The sequence below is a fragment of the Schistocerca nitens genome, chromosome 1, assembly GCF_023898315.1.
Source record: "Schistocerca nitens isolate TAMUIC-IGC-003100 chromosome 1, iqSchNite1.1, whole genome shotgun sequence".
NCBI classification, from domain to species: Eukaryota; Metazoa; Arthropoda; class Insecta; order Orthoptera; family Acrididae; genus Schistocerca; species Schistocerca nitens.
In genome coordinates, this window is record NC_064614.1 from 867,993,030 (window position 1) to 868,001,097 (window position 8,068).

At 43.9% G+C, this 8,068-nt stretch overlaps 1 pseudogene; it reads right to left on the reverse strand.

The window, feature by feature from the left end:
- Positions 1-2,135: 2,135 nt before the first annotated feature.
- Positions 2,136-2,253, reverse strand: LOC126212976 (5S ribosomal RNA; annotated as a pseudogene).
- Positions 2,254-8,068: the final 5,815 nt, after the last annotated feature.

Below are 8,068 nucleotides of genomic sequence, written 5' to 3' on the forward strand. Positions count from 1 at the left end.
TACGCGAACATATACTTCGCTTACAACTGCCTAATAAAGCGTATGAAAGATTTTAGAAGTTTGGTGGCTGCTTAGTTTTCTAGAGGATGATCACAGGCCGGTCGCATAGCCCGATTACCTATTTGCTAACTTATAGATAATTGATTAAAATTCAGAAATAAGAAAGCCTTTAATTTTCATGTACATATAACGTGAGAAATCTCAAGTACCTTTGCTCACGACTGACACTCAACACATCCGCACACATCTAGCCTCGATGTTCTCAAATAGCACCGGTAATTATTCATCCAGAAATCGGCGATACAGAGTAATTGTTAAGCTGTTTGGTAAAGTATATGGTCCTATGAGTTTGTCACCTACAATTCCAGGACTTAAATTGATACTGAAGTAATCCTGATAGCTCACCTCCATGATTGACCAAGAACTTCTATCTGTCCACAGTAATTTACTATACCATCTCTTCAGAATCCTCCGTCAGCTGTTAATAAAATGCAGGCTGTGAACTGTGGATCTTCCACAACCCAGGTATCAACAATTATCAAAACGGTCCAAATGGCTCTGAGCACTATGGGACTTAACATCTGAGGTCATGTCCCCTAGAACTACTTAAACCTAACTAATCTAAGGATATCACACACATCCCTGCCCGAGGCAGGATTCGAACCTGCAACCGTAGCAGTCACTGTTGTAGTTCTGACCATTACTTCCTCCTGTAGGAATGTGTGACACTTCTTTTTAAAATCCTGTATACAACGTGTTCCGTAAGAGTATGAAAAAATTTAACAGGGCATAGAGAATGCTCACTGAATAATTTTAAGTAGGGAACCTGGGATCGGAGAAGCCAGCTTAAGGAGACATCAGGAATAAAGTCACATTACTGTGTACTTTTTCTTTACATTAGTTAACTGCAAATACCATCATTGATACAGTGAACGTACCAGCTATATTTTACAAAATGTGATGAAACTGATGGCCATACTGCAAGCATGATGTCGGCGGACAAGATTCTGACCCACCACAAATATCCCTGGTGTGTTTCGAGCCATATCACATGCAGCTACAAATCTGGCAACTACTTGCATCTCCGTATCCACAGGGGTTTCATACACGAGTGACTCTGATATCCCCATAGGAAATAATCAAGGGGATTCGGGTCAGGTAATCTTGAAGGCCATGGAAAACGACCTCCCCTTCCAATCCAGTGACCAGAAAATACTGTACCGGTACTGCTCCATTGTATTGTACTGCTCGTCTCTGAATTGCACTGAGTAATGAGTGGGTCTGTCGCTGACTCATAGCATGTTCTCCCATGGGACAATGTAAATACGATACAACAGAGCCACCTTATGGACAAATAACGTAAACAAAATCTGCATCATGACTTCTTGGTAATAACGTTCGTCCTCATTGTAAACATATAAATAAACAGACCAATAGTGTAAAATTACCAATAGTGTAAAATTACTTGTAAATAAACTGGCCAATTGTAATCCTAGACAAATTTATTTCCATATATCCTTAAGTTGGCTTCTCCGACCCCAGGTCCCCTATTTCAAATTGTTCAGTGGAGCATTCTCTATGTTCCTCTTACATCTTGTGGAAACACCCTGATACTAACATTTTAATAACACTTACTTACGTGCTAATACCTTTGACGTGCTGATATACAACTGAGCTCTTTGGCTACAAGTAAATCTTACGTAATCTGTCGTGGGTGACGCGAGGAGTTTTCAACGAATGAAAAATTATATTAAACTTACCGCTACTATATGTGTTATGTACCAAATAGAACTAGAAATTCATCAGCTTTTACCTTATGAGATTGGTTTCTTTATGGGGTACTCAGTTCATTATTTGTTTGATTCTCCCTATGGTGGAGTGGTCATATTCGATTCATTAACGGGAACTGTTGCCGTATTATTGTTCTCCGAATTACTGTTTACTCCGTCTTCAGGCCGCGAGTGGCCTACCGGGACCATTCGACTTCCGTGTCATCCTCAGTGGAGGATACGAATAGGAGGGGCGTGGGCACACCACTCTCCCGGTCGTGATGATGGTATTCTTGACCGAAGCCGCTACTATTCAGTCGAGTAGCTCCTCAATTGGCATCACGAGGCTGAGTGCACCCCGAAAAATGGCAACAGCGCATGGCGGCCTGGGTGGTCACCCATCCAAGTGCCGACCACGCCCGACAGCGCTTAACTTCGGTGATCTCACGGGAACCGGTGTATCCACTGCGCCAAGGCCGTTGCCCAACTTATTGTTTACGCTGTTTCTTAATCATTGGAAATAACATTTCGGATTATTATTCGAATTACAGTGGTTTCATAAAACATCTAAGACTGACTTTCGCTAGTGTTATTCAAGCACTATCAATGGATACACTGTTTTGAAGTTATTAATTTTCGAAGAGAAAAGGCACATCTACATGTTCCATCGTCTACACCTTCTTTAAACGTGCCTCATTGCCCCGTTTTCCTCTTTCATATGGTGCCAGTGTCTGTTACATAGCTTTTTAGTACTGCGTTTACAGGTTTGTCAGGTACGAAATAGTGTGCGCAGCGGGTTTTCGCCATATACGCTCCGTCACGTCAGTCACCGCATTCCAAAGGGCGCTAGCCCGGAGAAAACCGCTTGCAGTCAGCGAAATCCGCACTCGTTAACCGTGCTTTCCTGTAATCTCGTGCCCCATGTCCTGGACAAACTAATCAATTTTCCATACCATCCCAGACAAATAGCACACTTTTGCCTGTCATACATATCCTGTCAACTGAAGTTATAGCACAGCTTACCTCCCATCTGTGAGAAACCTACATCAGCACTTCCCACCTTCATCTCCAAACACGTCAAATCATATCACAGGCCATTTTTAACCACCATTTCTTCCTTGCTATAATACCTGAAATCTGCCGGCCGTACAGCATGTAGGCTATCCTGTGTGCCCACATCAATAAAGCATCTAACCGACGCTGTTCCTGTATAGCTGGAATCCAGCTTATAATCGAATTCCTACAGCCAAATTTATCAGTTCTTTAGCCAGTTGTGTACCACATCGTCATATCACTAGTTAATTGCTGTTTTGACTAACTAAAATTTGTTTTTTACTACTTATATTCTTTTAAATTCAAAGTATGAGGAGATGAAAACTGCCCACAGACAGCCCAAACCCCGCGGAGGGAATGCGAATAATAATCAAATAAAATATATAGGACTGCTACAGGTCTACTACCATCCACCATTCATATAAATGTCATTTGCTCTAATCTCGTTAACTCTCTAAGACCGTTGACCAACGAAACAGTTATGAGACAATATTCTTAGAAAACTGCTGTGAAATGCATTAAGATCAACAAGTGGACGGCATGAGTGAGGACTGGCCATAAACACACGCTTAATGCAATGTAATGCGCATTGCAGACGAAATGGCACGATCATTTTTATATACACTTTGCTGATCAGTCACTTGACAGGATGTCGTTTATGAAACCCTTGTTCGACCATTTCGTGCATAACGATTGGTAGTCTGTTCGTTTATGGAAGAGACAGAATTGATTCAGAGATAAGCTGCACGATTCATGATAGGCTACTTAACGTAATAGTAGAAACGTTACCGAAACACTCCAAAAATTGCAGATGGAGATTCTATTATGAGACACTATGCAGTGTAGTTTAACTGAGAAGAATTTCTATATGCAGTTAGAAACCACAAACAAATTTCATATGCATCTCAATAAACGAAGGTGACACCAATAATAGAAAAACTGGTCTAATGTATACGTAACGATAATAATTTTTCCGGAATAGTATGCACGAATCAGAAACAAATACGGAGTAAGGGAGGCTGAGGACTGCAAAATACCACAGGTTCAAAATTCACCCTCCAGCAAGCTATTACTTTGTATCTGTTGAGCATAACGATTTATTTTCTTTCGTACGGAAATTACCTTTAGCATGATTTATAGAATTCAGAACCGACTGACAGAATTCCTCATAATCTAGAAAGAGGTTTGAGAACGTCAAAGGTAACCATTGTTACGTTTTATCATCTCTCCCTCGAAAGTATTCTGTGATTTCTCCGAAGTTCATTGAACCTAAGAAGTAATTTGTTGGACGTTGCCATACGTCTGAGATTTCCTTTGAGCCGTAATTGATTCTCCAGATAACAAAGCGCTTTGTCTATCGCAGGGACCCTCTGTTTTTTCTTGTACCTTCGTCGCATAGCGTGAAATCACTGGACTTAATTGGACGCCGTCGCTGAGGGCTACAGGTGCCTGATAATTGGCTTCCAGAGCTCTCCAGTCTGCAGAGATTCGGAAACAATTCATTACGCCCTCCTCCAGACTTTTTCCACTGGCGTCAAATACACTGAAAGGACGTCATGAATGTTATGGACCAGCAGACGTATTTCTGTTCCAGAACAGATCATCAGGGAGGAGATTGGGGTAATAAGGAGTAAGGAATTTGTTCCTCCTTTGATTACGAGCAGAAAATAATCTTGGTTTGATGAATTTCGTGAATAATTAAGGAATATCTGAAGATTTATTTCTTACATATAGATTTCTTCCGTTTTTGCAATTGTGCTGACACGAGTAGTTAACTAATTATGTGTCCACCCAACGAATTTACATCATTCGCTCTGGAAATTGGGTATAAGGGGCAGCTGCTGCTCTAACAGCTCTTTTCCCTTCGGACTGATTGTTTCTGCGTCGTAGTGATTTTTGAGAAATGTTTCCTTCATCTCGATATTCTTTTTACAAAAGAAACTTCGAGTGTTTTACATCGTCAATATCTGATTTTCATCAGGAGTATGCTCAACTGAAGCTAAATCATTCAAAGACTTAGTTTCAAAATGATCGCTTTCTGTAGTTAATTAGTGGAATAGTGTTTGACGTCCCGCCGACAACTAAGTCGTTAGAGACGGAGCACAAGCTCGGGTAAAGGAAGGACGGGGAAGGAAATCGGCCGTGCCCTTTCAAAGGAACCATCCCGCATCTGCGGGAAGCGATTTAGGGAAATAATGAAAAACGTAAATCAGGATGGCCGGACGCGGTTTGACTCATTGTCCTCCGGAATGTGAGTCCAGTGTGCTAACTACTGCGCCACCTCGCTCGATGAATTTAGATGAAATAAAACGTATGGGGAATTACTATTCACGGTATCTTACAAACCGTAACTAAACAATTAATAATAAAGTCAATGTTTAAAATGTCATTGGTCTCCGTAGTTTTGTATTTCACAATAATCTTGCAACGAGGATCATTGAAGTCAGGTTTCGTGCTTACGCCCTAGTTTAGCTTACAGTGATTTAGGAGGTTATGGATTGTTAGTTCCACAGTTTTTCATGCAGGGGTCTTCCTTGAAGAAATTACAGTGTCAAGTCAAGTTTATCTACCTGCACTTTGCGTAACAATGTTTTTGATTTTCTTTTCGACGTAGGATTAAACAGCCAACCGGTTGCACATAAAGGTAGGTACATTGACCTAGGTTTCGACACCTACTAGGTTTGTCTTCATCGGAATGAACTGTTGCTAACTCGTAAAATTACATTGTTAAAGAACAATAGTCAGTCTGATGTTACCAGCTGGGCACACGCGGCAGAAGCCAGAACGTTTTATTTTACTTTTGACTTGAGCATAGCTGCTCCAGATTCTGACTATTGCTCCTTAGCAATTTAATTTTACGACTTATCAACAGTTCATTCCGTAGAAAAAAGAATGGTTCAAAGTGTTCTGAGCACTATGGGACTTAAATTCTGAGGTCATCAGTCCCCTAGAACTTAGAACTACTTAAACCTAAGGACAGCACACACATCCATGCCCGAGGCAGGATTCGAACCTGCGACCGTAGGGGTGGCGCGGTTCCAGACTGTAGCGCCTAGAACCGTTAGGCCACCCCGGCCGGCTGCATTCCGTTGAAGACACCCCTAGTATATATTGATACCTTGGTCAATGTACGTGAAGTTTACGAGCAACCGGGTGCCTGTTTAATCCTATGTTGAAATTTGTTTACGGTTGCCGAGTTACAGCCATATTCAAAACTTTTAATTTTCGACATTATTAATTAATTCATAGATATCGGTCGCGGAATGAAATACTTATATCGAGCTTAAAATTCAGTTTATGTGTTAAACCATTAATACAGTTGACTACACTCCTGGAAATGGAAAAAAGAACACATTCACACCGGTGTGTCAGACCCACCATACTTGCTCCGGACACTGCGAGAGGGCTGTACAAGCAATGATCACACGCACGGCACAGCGGACACACCAGGAACCGCGGTGTTCGCCGTCGAATGGCGCTAGCTGCGCAGCATTTATGCACCGCCGCCGTCAGTGTCAGCCAGTTTGCCGTGGCATACGGAGCTCCATCGCAGTCTTTAACACTGGTAGCATGCCGCGACAGCGTGGACGTGAACCGTATGTGCAGTTGACGGACTTTGAGCGAGGGCGTATAGTGGGCATGCGGGAGGCCGGGTGGACGTACCGCCGAATTGCTCAACACGTGGGGCGTGAGGTCTCCACAGTACATCGATGTTGTCGCCAGTGGTCGGCGGAAGGTGCACGTGCCCGTCGACCTGGGACCGGACCGCAGCGACGCACGGATGCACGCCAAGACCGTAGGATCCTACGCAGTGCCGTAGGGGACCGCACGCCACTTCCCAGCAAATTAGGGACACTTTTGCTCCTGGGGTATCGGCGAGGACCATTCGCAACCGTCTCCATGAAGCTGGGCTACGGTCCCGCACACCGTTAGGCCGTCTTCCGCTCACGCCCCAACATCGTGCAGCCCGCCTCCAGTGGTGTCGCGACAGGCGTGAATGGAGGGACGAATGGAGACGTGTCGTCTTCAGCGATGAGAGTCGCTTCTGCCTTGGTGCCAATGATGGTCGTTTGCGTGTTTGGCGCCGTGCAGGTGAGCGCCACAATCAGGACTGCATACGACCGAGGCACACAGGGCCAACACCCGGCATCATGGTGTGGGGAGCGATCTCCTACTCTGGCCATACACCACTGGTGATCGTCGAGGGGACACTGAATAGTGCACGGTACATCCAAACCGTCATCGAACCCATCGTTCTACCATTCCTAGACCGGCAAGGGAACTTGCTGTTCCAACAGGACAATGCACGTCCGCATGTATCCCGTGCCACCCAACGTGCTCTAGAAGGTGTAAGTCAACTACCCTGGCCAGCAAGATCTCCGGATCTGTCCCCCATTGAGCATGTTTGGGACTGGATGAAGCGTCGTCTCACGCGGTCTGCACGTCCAGCACGAACGCTGGTCCAACTGAGGCGCCAGGTGGGAATGGCATGGCAAGTCGTTCCACAGGACTACATCCAGCATCTCTACGATCGTCTCCATGGGAGAATAGCAGCCTGCATTGCTGCGAAAGGTGGATATACACTGTACTAGTGCCGAAATTGTGCATGCTCTGTTGCCTGTGTCTATGTGCCTGTGGTTCTGTCAGTGTGATCATGTGATGTATCTGACCCCAGGAATGTATCAATAAAGTTTCCCCTTCCTGGGACAATGAATTCACGGTGTTCTTATTTCAATTTCCAGGAGTGTATATATGAAATGGGGTGGAAGGGGTCATTTTCGCTTTTCAGTGTTTGGCAAAGTTCGCAGTTTAGAGTCACTGAGATTCACGAGTCTTTCCTTTTTCCGAGATCTAAAATGTTACATCTTTTAGGTTTCCACTCAAGTTTGGCAACATAATTCCATAATACGAGTGAGTTAATAATTAATACGTAAAGCAAGGTAGTAACTTCGGCGTCGTGAGTGCTAGACTAAAATTTATTTTACATTCTGCTTAAAAAGTCAAACAGTTATTCATACCCCATGGTCTTGAAAGCCTGCATCAAAAAATTCCTGTGGAAGCTGTCTCATTCAGTGAGCGCCCTCTCGGCCAATTTTCTCATCGTCTCCTAAGTACAGTCCATCCATAAGGTTTTCCGGGGCCAAAGAAATGACAAACACTTGAGCGAATGTACGGCGAATTTTCCATGGAAGAATGTAAATAGATGAGACAATGTCGCCCAGTCCAAAATTTCTGTGTGTGTGTGT